Raw genomic sequence first — 17909 nt, forward strand, 5'->3', positions numbered from 1 at the left:
TGGGAAACCGTGTCAGATTTCGCAAAAGTTAAGTTCGTTCATTCCCTTTCAATGTACCGTTTTGCGTAAAGTGTGGAGCGACCTACACGTTTACAACGATTTACCTTGTACGAGGCTCCAGGGTTTGTTAAAAAACTTCCCTCCCTATTTTCTTACCTTCTCCCTATTTTTAGGAATTTTCTGGTATTTTTCAGGAATTTTCCCTTTTTCCCGGGATTTTTCCAAATTTTCTGCAATTTTCCACAAATATTTTCAAATTTCTAGCCCTTTTTCGACTAGGATCCTAGTCAAAATTTCGACCTGGATCCTAGTCGAATTTTGGGCCAGCTTTGTAATCCTGATCGAAGTACTTCGATTAGAATCCACGACCTGGATTTCGACCAGGATCCTAGTCGAACCTTCGACCTGGATCTAGGTCGAAAATTGCCCTTGTTTCAATTCCTGGTCGTGAGGTTTCGACTAGGATTCACGACCTGGATTTCGACCAGGATCCTAGTCGAACCTTCAACCTGGATCTAATTCGAAAATTCTTTGCTTAATTACTTCCTGGTCGATAGATTTCGACTAGGATTCACGACCAGGATCCTAATCGATTCTTCGATCTGGATTTAAGTCTAGGTTTCTGAACCCCATACTTGAAAAAAGTTGTGCTTGATTCGACCTCGATCCTGGTCTTGGTTTCGACCTCAATCTAGTTCAAATATAACCGTAATTTTCGGGTGTCTATTCGAAGGTTTTTGAGCAGAATTTACGACTTGAAATTCGACCTGAATCCTAGTTTTTTATACCCGTTATTTTCGGGTGTCTGTTCGAAAAATTTCGTGCAGAATTTAAGACTTGAAATTCGACCTGAATCCTGGTCTTTTTGGGCTTCCTTCTAATCCATTTTTGATTGGGCCTCTGTTTGGGCTTGATCTTCTTTTTGGGCCTTACATCTTTTAGGGCTTTGATTTGGGCTTTGTATTTTTCCAAATCCTAATTGGATTTGGGCCTTCTAGCTCTTATTGGGCCTTGTATTTTTCCAATTCCTAATTGGATTTGGGCCTTCTAACTCTTATTGGGCCTTGTATTTTTCCAAATCCTAATTGGATTTGGGCCTTCTAACTCTTATTGGGCCTATTATTAATCTGGGCATAATATGTCAAAATACCCTGTTTAGAATTCTCTAGAATTCTCGAGAATTTTATTTAATTTCTCCCTTGGAATATTCTGGAATGTTCCATTTTCTGGGCTTTCTCTTTGGGCCTCCATCTTTACTGGGCTTTTTGTCCCTTCAACTTCACTTTTCCTCCTATATAAAGGAGTGAGTAGAGTCTACTGCTCCTCACTTTCTCATTTCTAATTTCTTCTTCTTTCTTCTTCTGTTAAGAATCTCAGAGCAATAACAGTAAGTCGGAGTATCTTAAGCCCCAAAGCCTTTTTTAGGAACTTTACTTCAGGTAAAATTTCTCCCTTTACGTCTTGTGCTTGTTTTCGCATAGTTTGCGCTTTTTAAAACTATTTCTTTATGTGCCCTTTTTTCAGATGGCTGATAAGAGAATGACTCATTTGGCCAAGATGAATGTGGCCAGAAAGTCCAACGAATTCCCTATTCGATCAAGGTACACTTCCTTGATCGATATGATCAACACCTGAGGTGACGAGTATCCGTCCGATGCGCATCTGGACGTGCACGACCATATAAGTGCCTTGCGGGATCCAAAAGAGCTGGAAAAGTTGAGTAGCTGTTTCAGAATCAAGGATCCTTTCAAACTGGTTCTTGCAGGTCCAGCCGACAGGGCCTGTCAGTGGAGGAAGGACGTATTATGCGTCTACAGGGATACTCTAAGGGCAGGTATCAGACTCCCCTTTCACCCATTTATCCCTGTTCTGCTAGCTGATATGGGCATCGACCCTTGCCAACTCCCTCCTAACTCTTGGAGGCTCATTCTGTGCTATCTGTCGCAATGCGCCAAGCACAACGTCCCTACTTCTGTTGCTATTTTCAGAAAAAAATTCAGTTCAAGAACAGCCCTGACAAAAATCCGGGTTGGGTTTCTTTAAACCAGCGCCCAACTATTCCCCACATAGTGAACGGGAAGTCCATCCCTGACAACAACTTGGGGTGGAAGAAAGATTTCTTGTTCATCGTTTGGGAGGGTGGCGATTGGGGCACCCTATTTCGATCGTCTTTTGGGTTAGCCGTTGATGGGAGCCCAAAAGATATAATTTTGTCTGAGGAGGAGGCCAGAGCTTTCAACCTCCTGACGCAAGATAATGGGACTTCCCATTCTTGGGATCTTATCAGGGAGACCGTTCTTGTAAAACGCGGCCTTTCTCCCATCCCTAAGAAGAGTAAGTTTCCTTCTTTATATATTTCTTTCTTCATTTCCTTCATCTTCTAACTTTGTTAATTCCTCATCTTACTTATCTCATTTGTTGCAGTGGCCGAGAAAATTGAGGATGCTACAAAGCCTAAGGACCTGGAGACGACCAGGATGAAGCGCGCTGGAAAGGTCTTTAAAGACCCGCGCCTTGGGGATCGCTTCCCGGAGTTCTTACTCCAAGCAATGGAACCAGGCGAAGAAGGCCCCAGCCAAGTTTCGCACACCAAGCAAAAGCCAGGGTCTTACTTTCAACCTTCTTGGGGAATCCGGGGCAAAGATTCAATTGTTGGTAGCACAACGCTTGCCAAGGAATGGTCTAAGCATTCCATCTCTCCGGTTGACTATCAAGACTTCGTCCTTCAACAGGACTTAGAGGGGAACGAGCTTTTTGGAGCTCAGGCTTTGGCGACGGTACGTCTTTTTCCTTTGCCCTTCATAGTTGCCTTTTTGATTTTCTCATCTCATACTTTAGTTGTGTTTCTTGTAGGCGAATGCCCATTTTCAAGGGGAGATTCACTAAGCCAAGGCTTGGAAGGTTGGCCTGGAGGATGCAAACAAGAAGCTGGAGGAGGCCAACCAAAGAATAGAGGCCCTTGAAGCCCAACTTGCCTCTTCCACTTCTGACCTGGAAACGGCCCGGGCCGAAAATGTTATCTTGAAGGCTCAAAAGGATAAAGCCATTGACGGCTGGATGGACACTCAGGAGTTCAAGGACTTAATGGTGGAGCACGATGCCCTCCTTCATCCAGTTAGCTATAAGGAAGGCTGGGATACCGCGGTGGAGGCCATTCAAGATGAATTTCCAGAAGTCCTCGAATAGTCCTCCTTCCCTTGCCCTGTACGAGTTCCAGCACTTGGGGGTGTTACAGACAAGCTCGCTGATTTGATCAAGGATGGCTCATCGGGGAGTCAAGGCTAGGGCCAAAAGAGGAAGGAGCTCGAGTCCAGCTCTGGAGAGGAGGAAACTTCTTCTGAAGAGGAGCCTGAGTCCGTTACAAAGAAGGTCAGGGTAGAAGAGCCTCCAAAGGCAGCGCCTCCTAAACCAGCATCTCCTGCAGCATCTAAAGCGTCCGAAGGTAGTTCCGAGGGAACCTCTGCAGAGACGACTGAGACATCCGAGGGGACGACTGAGACCTCCGAGGAGACTTCGGATAGTGGTTCCGAAGAATCCCAGCCTTCCAAGGACTAATTTTTTTATGTATTTCTTCTTCATCAGACGATATTTGAACTTTGTAATTTTTATTGTTATCAGTCGTATTTTGCCCCAGTATCATCGTATTTCTCTCTTGATTTTTCAAACTCAAGTTTATAACTTGGTTTTATATTTCACAATGCAATCAATAATAGGCCAAGATTAAGTTGAAGGTTTTATACTATAACTTGGTATTCTAGATACCTTACATGAAATGGGTTCAACCCTGATAAAATCTAAACATATCTTCTATATGGAAAAATCCTAAGCAAGCAAAGCTTCAAGGTGCTTTTAAACCTTCTCGTCATTCTGACAAGTGAGAATCATACTTTAACTACTTTACACATAGTAAACCTTCAGGTTTTGTGCATGCCAAGTTCTCGGGACTTCAAAACCATCCATAGTCTCCAGCTTGTAGGTTCCTCTACCCTGAACGCTCTTGACTTTGTATGGCCCTTCCCAATTTGGGGCAAGCTTCCCTTTCTGCCCTACACCAGAAGCTTCCACTTTGCTCAAAACTAAATCACCTTGCTTGAAGAATCTTTCTTTAACCCTTAGGTTGTAGTAGAACGAAGTTTTTTTCTAATATTCCACTATCTTCGCATGTGCCTCATCTCGTACTTCATCAATTAGATCCAGGGCCAACCTTTGCCCTTCTTCATTTTCCTCAGCATTGAAAGCTTGAATCCTGGGGGAGGAATGTGATATCTCTACAGGAACAGCTGCTTCTGCACCATATGCTAACATGAAGGGAGTTGCTCCAGTCGTGACTCTACAGGTAGTCCTATAGACCCATAGTATGGGGAGTATTTCATCCACCCAGTTATTCCTTGACTTCTCGATCCTCTTCTTTAGTCCATCTAGGATTATTCAGTTTGCCACTTCTGCTTGCCCATTGGCTTGCGGGTGGGCCACAGATGTGAATCGTAACTCGATTTCATTTTCCTCGCAATACTTCTTGAATTCCTCGTTGTTGAACTGTGTTCCATTGTCAGTGACTAGGATGCGGAGAATTCCATACCGGCACATAATACTTTCCCACAGGAATTGTACAACTTGCTTGGTTGTGATCTTGGCTAAGGGTTTGGCTTTAATCCACTTGGTGAAATAATCAATGGCCACAATCAGAAACTTCCTTTGTACCGTGGCCATGGGGAAAGGCCCTAATATATCCATTCCCCATATAGCAAAGGGGATGGGAGAGTTGATAGAGGTCAGCATCTCGGGAGGTTGTCTAACAACTGGTGCATGCTTCTGACAACGGTCATATTTTTTCACATATTCTTTGGCATCAGCCATCATTTCTGGCCAATAGAAGCCTAAACGGGTTATCTTATGAGCCAAGGCCCTGCCCCCCAAGTGTTGCCCACATATGCCTTCATATACTTCTTCAAGAGCCAAGTGAGCCTCATCAGGCCTAAGACATCTTAAGTAGGGAACCACGAAAGATCTCTTATACAGAATTCCATCTATTAAAGAGTATCTTAGTGCTCGAACAACCAATTTTCGCGCTTCAGTAGCATCGTTAGGTAACAGCCGGTTTGAATGTGAGCCTTAATGGGATCAATCCATGACGTCCCTAGGCCTATAGGAGCCACAAGCTTAACATCAATGCTCCGTCTTTTCAAAACGCGATAGTATACACTTCCAGAACTTTCTTCCATCTCAGATGAAGCAAACTTTGACAACGCATCTGCCTTAGCATTTTCCTCCCTTGGAATGTGCTCAACATGGCATTCATCAAATTGGGTCATCACAACCCTTACTAGGCGGACATACTTAGCCATCGTATCTTCCCTTGCCTCAAACTCTCCCTTTACCTGGGATACGATCAGCTTCGAGTCTCCACGGACTTTTAAGTTCTTGACCCTAAGTGTCCCTGCTAGGCCGAGGCCAGCTATCAGAGCTTCATATTCTGCCTCATTGTTCGTGGTTGGGAAGTCTAACTTCATGGCATACTCAATCAAAAACTCATCAGGGCTTTGTAAAACCAAACCTGCTCCACTTGAATTTGTTTTTGATGCTCCATCAAAATAGAGAACCCAATATTCTTTTTCTTTATTAACCTTCTCTTTATCCTCCTTATCAACTTCCTTGTCTTGAGGTAGGTTATCTTCCTGCCCCCCGACTTCTTGGTTGGGTATGGTACATTCCACCATGAAGTCAGCTAGTGCCTGGGCTTTTATTGCCATTCGTGGCTTATACTTGAGATCGAACTCTCCCAGCTCTATTGCCCACTTGATCAATCTCCCACTTGCCTTGGGACTGTGAATGATATTCCTCAGGGGCTGATTCGTTAGCACCTCAATCTGATGAGCTTGAACGTAAGGACGCAGCTTTCTCGAAGCCATTACCAAGGCTAGAGCAAATTTTTCAATAGTTGAATAATTCAACTCAGCACCATGCAGAATTTTGCTGACATAGTATACGGGTTTCTGGACTTTCAGTTCCTCCTTAACCAATACAGCGCTCAAGGCACTCTCTGAAACAGCTAAGTACAAGAATAAAACTTCATTCAAAACTGGCCTGGCCAACAACAGGGCCCGCGCCATATATTTCTTCAATTCTTCGAAAGCCTTCTGGTTTTCCTTACTCCATACAAGGTCCTTAATGTTTTTTAGTGACTTGAAGAATGACAGGCACTTATCTCCTGACTTGGAGATGAATTGTCCCAATGCAGCAACCCTTCCTGTGAGCTGTTGAACATCCTTGATAGTTTTTGGTGGTTCCATGTCTAAGATTGCCTTTATTTTATCGGGGTTAGCCTCGATCCCTCTCTTGGAGACCATCAATCCCAAAAATTTTCCAGAGCCTACTCCGAATGCACACTTTGTAGGATTTAACATCATTTTGTGGTACCTCAGGACCTCAAAAGCTTCCCTTAAATGGGCTATATGATCAGTCTGTACTAGAATCTTGACTAACATGTCATCAATATAAACTTCCATAATCTTGCCAATAAGATCCTTACAAATTTTATTTACCAATCTTTGATAGGTGGCTCCTGCATTCTTGAGACCAAACACCATAACAAGATAACAATAAACATCAAAGTCGGTGATGAATGATACCTTTGGAATATCGTCTTTGTGCATCTTGATCTGATTGTATCCACTAAATCCATCCATGAAGCTCAGCATTTCATGCCCAGCAATGGCATCTATCAAAGTATCGATCCTTGGTAACGGAAAACAGTCCTTAGGACATGCATCATTTAGATCAGTGAAGTCCACACACATCCTCCATTTTTCATTAGCCTTCTTCACCATTATAGGGTTTGCTAACCATTCTGGAAATTGAATCTCCTCAATGAAACCAGCCTCCAAGAGCTTCTCCACTTCCTGTTTTATAGCTTCTTGCCTTTCTGGAGCAAAACTTCTTTTCTTTTGTTTTACCGTCTTTCGGTTTGGGTCCACATTCAGCTTGTGAGTAATCAGTTCCGGGTCTATGCCTGGCATATCAGCTGCTGACCCTACAAAAACATCACTATTTTCTTGTAAAAATTTTACCAACTTCCCTCTAAGGGGCTCCTCGAGCGTTGCTCCAATAAAAGTCACCTTCCCAGGTCGGGGGCCATAGGAATTGAAACCAAGTCTTCTGCTGGCTTTCCCCTTTTCTCATCATCCTCTCAGATATCCAGATCTTCAATAGGAAGAACCTGCCCCCAACTCCATATGCCCTCAAAGAGGCCACATAGCAGCTTCTAGCCATTTTTTGATCTCCTCTTTCTTCTCCAATCCCATCTCGTGTCGGAAACTTCATAACCAAATGATAAGAAGAAGGGACTGCCTTAAAGGCGTGTATCCCTGTTCTTCCCATGATAGTGTTATAGGTCGAACTAGCCTTCACCACCACAAAGTCCAATATCTGAGTTGCTTGCCTTGGTTCCTGTCCTATGGTTGTTGGCAACTTGATTATTTCTTCTACGGGGCATTCCACTTCTGCGAATCCATATATCGGCATGTCGGTTGGGGTCAATTGGGAGTCATTATATCCCATCCTTAAAAAGTTGTCATGGAGCAAAATATCCACTGAAGCACCATTATCCACAAGGACCCTTCTTACCGGGCTGTTCCCAATTATCGGGGTTATGACCAACGGGTCGTCATGGGGAAATTTCACACCCTCCAGATCAGAATCATCAAAAGACATTATTACTTCTGTCCTGGCCCTCTTCGGGGCTTCCCCAACAATATGCATAACTTCTCGAGCATACGCTTTCCTGGAGTTCTTGGATAACCCAGCAGCAGTTGGTCCTCCAAAGATTGTGTTGATCACAGGCCCTTGGGGGCATGGTCCTCTGAAGATTGTATTTATCACCGGTCCCCTAGGTTGGGGATTTCGCCCCTGATCTTCTTGATCTCTCCTTCGGTCATCAAAGTTCCTTCTCATGTTGTTGCTTCTATCCCCTCCTTCTCCAGTATATTTGTTCAATCTTCCTTTTCGAATGAGGAACTCAATTTCATCTTTTAGTTGCCTACACTCATTGGTGTCATGACCAATATCTTTGTGAAATCTGCAATACTTGCTCTTATCTAGCTTGGCAGGATCAGCCTTCAAGGGCTTAGGCCAACGAATATCTCTATCTTTCTCGATCTCCATCAAGATCTGGCTTCCAGGAGTATTCAGCTTAGCGTATTCAGTGAACTTTTGCCCAGGTCCTCCCTTCTTGGGGGTTGAATCAGAGTTTTGCTCAGTTCTAGGATACTTGTCCTTAGCAATATACTCCAGATCAGTTTTCCGCTTCTTGCCTCCAGTGGGCTCATTACTTACTACGGTCTTCCTCATGCTTTCTTCAACCTTGATATACTTCCCTGCCCTATCCTGGAGCTGCAACATGCTTTCAGGGGGACGTTTGGCCAAGGACATTTTAAAAAACTCATCCCTAGTTCCTTGTTGCAGTGCTATCATGGCTACCTTATCATCAAGGTCTGGGACTTTTAAAGCCTCCTTTGTGAAACGATTCAGGTAATCTCTCAAGGATTCCTTTGTTCCCTGCACAATGCTCATAAGAGATGCCGAACTTTTCTCATGAACTCTCCCACTGATGAATTGCTTAATAAAAGCTTGACTTAATTCTCTGAACGACCCAATAGAGTTTGGAGGCAAGCGACTATTCCACCTTTGAGCCATACCCGACAGGGTTTGAGGAAAGGCCCGACACTTAATAGCATCATTCACGGGCTGCAATAGCAGTGCATTAGAGAATGTTCTAACATGATTAGCGGGATCTCCCGTGTCATCATAAGCTTTGATAGTTGGCATCTTAAACTTCCTTGAGATATGGGTATTCATTATTCCTTCAGTGAAGGGTGAAGTAGGATCATCAGGATCTCCAAGGGGAAGAAGATTGCTGGGATCAGCCCTTGGGGCACAGCCCTTCTCTGCACTGGACCATCCAGGTCTATGACAGGAGGAGAATTTCTCCCCCTAGGAGGTGCTTAGGGTCTGGTGGTCTGGTACGCCTCCAAATCGTGCCTCAGCCTTTGAATCTCAGCCTCGTGAGCCCTGATCCTTTCCTGCACTTCCTGGGGATTCATCCCTTGGGTGCTTTGAGGAAGTTGGCTTCCATCAGCCATCGGCTCTTTGACAGCACGCCTCCTTCTTGGGGATACTTCATCATCCGAAGACTCGGAGTCTCTTTCAGTGTAAGGACCAGAAAATTCCCGATCCTCAGGGATAGGATCCAAACCTCGTATGTAGGGGGCGATTGCCCTCGTGCTTCACTCCGCCCAGCATGTCCGCTTCCTCCAACCTCGGGGTAAAGGGGCATCCCAGAAGGGGGTTAGTAGTAACAACAGTTGAATATTCATACCCGACAGGTCGAGAATTCACAGGTGCATGTACTTGTTGAACTTGAGGATTCGTACCTTGAGTAGCCGAGGGGATCGTCCCTTGTGGCTGAGGTTCAGTTGCCCCTATCTGGGCTTCTCCTTGCGTGGCTGCATAGGTTAAGTGAGGAAGCACCTTCACAGTTGAAGAGATCACTTGGGTTGTCCCTGTTAGTGTTTCTCCTCCAAGGGCTCTAACTGTTCTCCATGTTCTCGCCATGGTTATTGTTGTGCTTCCCACAGACGGCGCCAAATATTATGGATTAAAAACTAATGTATATAATTGCTGTATTTATTACTAAGAAACGTGAGCTCAAGGCCTTTAATGGCCGCTCTCGTGTTTTGTAGCTTAACCCTGCCTTTACGAGATGCCTACGTATCTCTGTGAATTAGAGAATCAAGCCAAAAAACGTAGTTCTGATTTGTGGGGTGAGGCCCCTTATAGAGATGCTGGTGGTCCTTGAATTGGACTTGGTATAGGAGACTTGGTGGGCAAGTCTCATAATTAGAATGGACTTTGGAGTCCTAAATAGTAGGAGACTGATTCCTTATCCTTTTAGGTCCCTTTGACGCTAATCTGCAAGGATTTATATCCTTATCGGGACTCTTCTCAATGGCTGTTTTTTCCCTTATTAATTAATTACGAAATTAATTAATATTCAGGGTTTTTGGGTCTTCTTTGTTCCATCAGGCCTGATCTGGTCCATCAGGCCTGATCAATGTGTTGACCTTTTTGGTTTGAATGTCATACATCTTCTTATTGGGCCTAGCAGCCTAAATCATTTATAATTAATGTAATATTTAATTACACAATCAGGATTTATTTATCCCTATCAAAAAGTATCATTGTCTGTTCCTTGGTATAATTCTGAGGACATAATCCTTTTAAGGGGGGACGAATGTAACATCCGGGAAATATTGTGTAATTATTTTTATTAATAAATAATTAATATATAATTATTATATGAATTTTGGTGAATTATATGATGATTGATATTGAAGTTTGGGTGTTTATAAATGATAAAATTAGGATGTTTTAATTTTAATTATCCAAAATCAAATATAGATAATTTTGGTAATTTTTATGGTAATTTTTGGACTATTATATAATTTTATAAGGATTTATAGAATTAATAATGATTATTTTTATGTAATTATAAAATTATTTTTTTAGAATTGGAAATCATCCCACTTCAACCGTTTTTGCTTTTTTACAACCCAAAACTCTTCTGAAAACTCCTTCATAACCTAATCTGATAATTCTGAACATTTTCCGTGTTTTGACTTATACGAGGTACGGTTTGACTCGTACGAGTCCCGGTATAAAATTTTCGATACGCTAATCATTTTATAGATCGATAAAACCTGTATCTCGAAAGACCGGATAATATTACTTTATCTTCGTATAAAGTGTTTTATAGGAAGCTCAGTTTTGATAATTATCCAAATCTGGTAGTAAATTGTATCGTCTTTATAGTTACGTAGCGGCTAAGTAATCTAGTTTCGGATCCGATATGTAAATGTAATCATCGAATTATTAAATAAATAAAATCTGTGATGGTTCTGTCAGCTATGTGTTGCTATATTATTAATTGTGTTTGATTGGTTGGGTACGAAGATTAATTGTATAATTAACTATTGAGCTGTATGAATTCATTTTGCTTTTAAAATGATTTTACTGAATATTTGTTCTCATAAATGCTAAAATTGTTTCTAAAATTATTTCGGTTGTCTTATAATTTTATTTATTATTTTTAGGAGTTCATAAAATTTAGAAATCAATATTTTATTGATTATTTATCTTTAAATGATTCTCTGATTTCAGTTAATTTTAAAATCAGTATTTAATTCCAGAATTATTCATAAATTATGAAATCCATATTTTATTAAGTTTGGAATATTTCGAGAATTTTAAAATTATTTCGGTAATTTTCTGGCTTTTGTTCACTCGCGCGTTTATTCGTTAGTTCGTTAAAACGCGGGTCCGACGCGCGTTCCAAAAATGCTTTAAAAATTATGGGAATTTTATTATTTATAATTTTAAACTATTACAAGAATTTTAAGGCTAATCTCGTGAACTTTCGGGTTATTTTACTCGTAATTTCGTTAAATAAAATATTGATTTCAGGATAAAATCAGGGTAATAACGAAATGAATGGGATAAGGATTCTCATCCTTTTTCTCTCCTTATCTCTCCAGCTCCAATCACATCCTCTCTCTCTCTCTCTCTCTCTCTCTCTCGTCTCTCTCTCTCTCTCCAAACTCTCCCGATTCTCTCCTCCCTTCTTCTTTCTTTTTCTTTTCTTTCCCCCTCCTCCATGTTGTTCTATCCTGTTCTTCATGCCGCCACCGCCGCGGTCCTGTTGTTTCCGACCTCCTTGTTCTTGGTGGTATTGCTTCATTTCTGTGACTGGTATAAATATATACATACGTATATGTGCGTATATTTCAGTCAGCTTGTAGTGCTATGCCTGTCGCCGCCCTCACCGTTTTCCGGTGAGTTTGGTAGCACGTGGGTACGCGCTGCTTGTGTTGTTCGCGTATATTTCATGTAACCTGTTGCCTTAATTCGATTATTTATGATAATTGATTTTTTTATTGGTTCCTGCAGAGATTAAATTGAATCAATTCGTTGAAATAAAATTTATTTTTTGGGAATTATTACGATATATCGATAGAACTCGTGTTGGACGTCCGAGTTTATTTGGATACCCTCGAATTTTACCGCCGTCGGCGATGAGCCTCGGCGAGCCGACGGTGGACGGTGATGATTTTTATCTGAGTCCTACATTTATAAATTAAATAAATTAGTTTGAGAAGTTAATTTCGAAATGAAAACGAATAGTAATAATTAATAACTGAATTCGTATCAGTGATTAGGATTGGTGAATTGGATTGTGTTGCGGTTGTTGTTGTGATTTGACGTCGAATTGTTTCGACGGGTAGACCGATAAACAAAGAAGACGCTGCCCGATTTTCGGGAAATTAATTTCGAAATTACTGGGACGTAACCTATAATTATCGGGAACATCAAACGGGACTATATAATTATATTATACGAAACATAATTGCGTGGCATGACAAGATATTTTATAAATAATCGATTACCCTGTTTTTTTTCAAAATAACTAGTATACATACTTTCCGAAAATACATACCGAACCGAGTTTCGAAGATGTGAATCATAATTGTTATGTGTATTTCAATAATACATATAAATATGAGTCAGGTTATGAAATTATATGGGTAGAAGTGATAATGATATTATGTTAAACTTAAATGATTATCTGAATTAGGGTATTTCGACCCTGTAGGTCCTAGTCGGAAGACCCGAGGATTGACATTGAACTAAGAATGATCTAGTGGTTAGTCGACGAGCTCAACAAGGTTCCAGTCGAAGATCCTGAGTGTTGAGATCATATCCAGGATAATTTAGTGGTTATACGTTAAATCCGAACGTTTAAATCAGACCAAAGTCAACAAGTAATAGTGGTTAAAGCTTATAAAGGCAAGTATTCCTAAACTCTCTTCTAATATACTGCAAATATTCTTTTCCTATTCTAAGTTCAGAATAGTTAAATATTTTTATATTTTGATACAATTACTCTTATTTATGTAAGTACCTTTTTGATCTTGTTCCTTGATTATCGATTGAACTCTTGAGCAAATACCCATTATTTTGGGTTATTTACGTACCCTGAATCAGGATGTTTAGAAATCAAAGTGATTTCACATCAAAATACTCCACGGACTGGATGGTTATAATGAGATCCAGGAATGAGCTGGACCTTAAGGGCCAGAGATGGCTAAACCCTTTATTATTAGGCCATAGTGCCTGGGTACCCTATATGTTGGCGGGTCTATGCAATTGGGTATAGATCCGCACTGTATCCTGACTGATCAGCAGGGTATAGTGCATATGTAGGTTCTAGTGTCCATTCTAATTTATTGTTGATCGCCATTAACGACATTCTCTCTCGACATGCTTTATGATTCTAAAACCGGATAAAAGCCTGATTCAGGAGATGAATCTGGGAATTGCGTGTCACTTCTGATTTATAATGAAGGGCTATTAACAACCAATATTTATTCGCTCAACTCCCTCAAATAAATAGAATTGTCTGAAATTATTATAAGATTTTTTCCGGAAACGTTTCTTTGATATTGATGCTTGGAACTCAATTGTATACATGCTGGCATTTTTGGCTCACTCTTGCTTTGTAAATTCTTATTTCTTTCAGAAACAAATAAGGATAAAAGTGAGTAGCTTTTAATAGACAACAGAAGTTAAAAAGATCTCCGCTGCACGAGGTTGAAGAAGTTAGAAAAATGAGACAGGGAACTTAGTACAAAGGTATTTAAACTTGTATTTTAGTTGATGTGAATTCTAGAAGGTTAGATTCTTGTTTCATACCATAACCTGTAAACGATCAGATTTAAGGGGTCATTTGTATATTATTTTAAATTATGTAAAGATTGTTTAGTGACACCAAATCTTGACCCCGGATTTGGGCTGTTACAACTAGTATGACCATCGTGCTTCTGCTGCGACAAAGCCTTAGTCAGCGGGTCTGCAACATTATCATTACTATGCACTTTACATTTAAATCTCCTTGATCATTAATCTCATTTATAAGGTGATATTGCCGAAGGACATGCCTAAACAGTCTCTTTGGATGTTTCAAAATTATCAATACATTCGGCTTCCATTATAGAATCATCAATGTTCTTGCTGTGAACTATTCTCGCTAACATCAGTTATATTTAGACAAAACACAAAACAGACATAAACAAATAATCATCTTTGTCTATCCATAAATTTGGCTAAGAAACTAGTACCAGTGTAACCCTTTACAACCAGTTCCATATCTCCTCCATACACCAAAAATAAATCTTTAGTCCTCTTTAAGTACTTAAGAATATTCTTGACAACTATCCAGTGACCCTCACCTGGATTAGACTAGTATCTGTTCGTCATGCTCAAAGCATATAAAATATCAGGACAATTACATATCATTGCATATATTATAGATCCAATTGAAGCATATGGAGCTTTTCTAAGACGACCCTTATCATCTAATGATTTAGGGAAGTTATCCTATGGGATCACTATCCCATGAGACATCAGGATATATTCTCTCTTTGCCTCCTGCATCCTAAAGTGATGCAATACTTTATTAATGTATGTATTGCGACTAGATTGATTAATCTCCTCAATCTATCTCTATAGATCTTAATTCCTAATATATAGGTAACATTCCCTAGGTCTGTCATCGAGAAACTATTACTCAACCAAGTCTTAACAGCATGTAGAGAAGTTATGCCATTCCTTATGTATTATATATCATCTACATATAATACTAGGAATGTCACTTGGCTCCTACTAACCTTCTTGCAAACACATGGCTCATCTTCGTTTTGGATAAAGCCAAACTCTTTGACCGTTTTATCAAAATGAATATTCATTCTCTTTGAGGCTTGCTTCAATCTATAAATAGATAGAAGCAACTTACAAACTATCTTAGCAAACTTTGGATCGACAAAACCCTCTGGTTGTATTATATATACATCCTCTTCAAGGCTCCCATATAAGAAAACAGTTTTGACATCCATTTGCCAAATCTCATAGTCAAAGTAAGCGACTATTGCTAACAAAATTCTGATGGACTTGACCATAACAACTGGTGAAAAAGTCTTATCATAGTCTATACCATGAATTTGTTTGAAACCTTTTACCACTAGTCGCACCTTATAGGTTTGTACTTTACCATCCATGTCAGTTTTCTTCTTGAAAACCCACTTGCACCTTATAGGTTTTACCCCTTCGAGTAGATCAACTAAAGTCAATACTTTATTTTGATATATGGTTTCCATCTCGGATTTCATGGCCTTCAGCCATCTCTCGGAGTCTGGACGGTTCATAGCATCTTGGTAGGTTAGAGGCTTTATTATTATCCGTAAGCATCACTTCACCATTTTGAGTCAAAAGAAATCCATAATTTCTCCCAGACTCATGGTGAATCCTACTAGATCTACGAATATTATGTGTTTCTTAGACAAGATTACTTTCAACATTTTGATGTACATCCTGATCTTATTCCTACTTGGTTCAATTTTATCATGTGGTTCTCGATCTTCATCGAGATGTATTATCCTCCCACTGATTTTCTTAGAAAGTAGTTCTCCCTCAAGAAATACAACGGCCCGAGCAACAAACACTTTGTTCTCGGAAGGATTATTAAAACTATACCCTAATCTCACTTGGGTATCCCATAAAATAGCATCTATCTAATTTTGGTCCAAGCTTGTCAGAGGCTAAACATTTTACAAACGCTTCACGTCCCTAAATTTTCATAAATGACATGCTATGACATTTATCACTCTATATCTCATACGGAGTATTTTGAACCGCTTTAGTCGGAACTTGATAAAGTGTATATACAGCCGTTTTTATAGCATAACCCCAGAAACTGAATGGAAAATCCGCTTGACTCATCATCGATCGCACTATGTCCCACAAGGTACGATTTCTCCTCTCAAAATCTCTATTCCATTGAGGTGTTCCAGAAGGAGTAAGTTATGATACACTATCACACTCCTTCAAGAAACTCTTGAAATTGAGGCTTAAGTATTCTCCTCCACGATCTGATCGAATAAATTTTATACCTTTCTCTGTTTGCTTTTTCTACTTCAGCCTTATATTCTTTATACATTTCAAAAGAATCAGATTTGTTCTTCATAAGATATACATTTCCATACCTATTGAAGTCAACAGTAAATATTATGAAGTAGTAAAAGCAACCCCTTGCCATCATACGCATTCGACTACATATATCATTATGTATAAGTCCTAATCGTGCGGTGACCCTTTCACCTGATCGGGTAAAAGAAACTTTAGTAATTTTGCCAATAAGATAAAGTTCGCATCTTCCGTATGATTCAAAATCAAACTTATCCAAGTATCCATCTATATGTAACTCAGAAATGCGTTTCTCATTAATATGGCTTAACGACAATGCTAGAGGTAATGTTTGATTTGAGTCATCTTAGAACATATAAATTGTTAACTAATTGTGCAATATTATAATCCTTATCAATAAAATAGAATAAACAACTATTGTTTATTTTATTAAAATGAAAACCTTTGTTGTCCTGACAAGAAATTAATTTAATGTATCAGCTAAAGGCAGGCACATAATAACAATTTATCAAGTTCTCAATCTCTCCTTAAGGGCAAATTAGGTATCGAGTTCCTTCAACTAGAGCAACAAATTTTGCTCCAATTCTAACCCGATACCTAAAACTTGACCATTGCTAGTCTTCTTTTTTAGATCTTCCAAATAAGCTCGACAATTTAACTGCCAATCATCCAATTATTTCCACAGAAATGACAATCATCTCCTTTAGCAACACCATTATCAGGCTTCAAAAGCCCTTTGAGATTGGACTTGGTTTGGCACCAAATAAGATCAAATCTTCACCTTTCCTGTCCACTTTCCTTTCCCATTTGCATTCCCTGTGTACATCATCAATATGGATGTAATTCATGCCTTTATTGTGTTAATTTTCAGCAGTTCTAAACATGCTTAACAACTCAGTGAATTTTCTGTCTATCTCATTCCTTTTATTCTTAACAAACTAAGAATATAAGTTGTTCAAAGATTGTTTGATCAAATCAAGCTGAGTCTCTAGACTATTATTGAAGCCCAAAATATCAAGGTACATATACATATCATCTTTAGAACATATGGTCCAACCATATATCATTCTCCCATTAATGCAAATGTATGGTGCCTTATTATTGTCAAATCTTTCTGACGAGCCTATCCTTCAAACATCCTTTTAAGGTGCTCAATCATATCATAAGCATCATTATGCTCTTATTGCTTCTAAAGCTCATCACTCATAATTACAAGCATGAGACATGAAACATCAGTTGCATAATAAATTTGCTTCTGGCAAGTATTTTATTCAGCACATGTTTCATTCTCAGCTAGAAGAAATAAGGAAGCGGTTTGAATGACATCCTTGAATATGAGGACAATCCTCAAGTTCCCATGTCAATTGAGGAAATTATTTCATGTCAACTTGTCCTTCTCAAGGACAATTACATAGAGAAGTTATTTGTGTTATTTGTCATTTGATATATACAATATTAAAGTGCATAAAATGACTTAGTCTACAGATGATCATTAAATTATGTTCAAGTGATTATTCATATATATATTCACAATATATATCTCCCACTATTTTTATCAAATCAATAGCCCTAAATATTAATTCGGAAAAAATATCTTCTATATCCTTTCTAGTGAGCCAAGATCCATATTTCACCATGCGTTAGGTCATCTTTGGCTTTTCTCCTAAAACATGATTATTTAGGTAGACAACATTTGTCAATTATATCAACTATATAACTCTTAGATAGCTTGGCGGAACAACATTTGTTCATATTTATCTAATAAATCTCGCCAAACTCTATGCCTTTAAGTTCACAATCCTATTGTGCTAACTTAGTTA

This window comes from Apium graveolens, chromosome 11 (genome assembly GCF_009905375.1).
Source record: "Apium graveolens cultivar Ventura chromosome 11, ASM990537v1, whole genome shotgun sequence".
Taxonomy (NCBI): Eukaryota; Viridiplantae; Streptophyta; class Magnoliopsida; order Apiales; family Apiaceae; genus Apium; species Apium graveolens.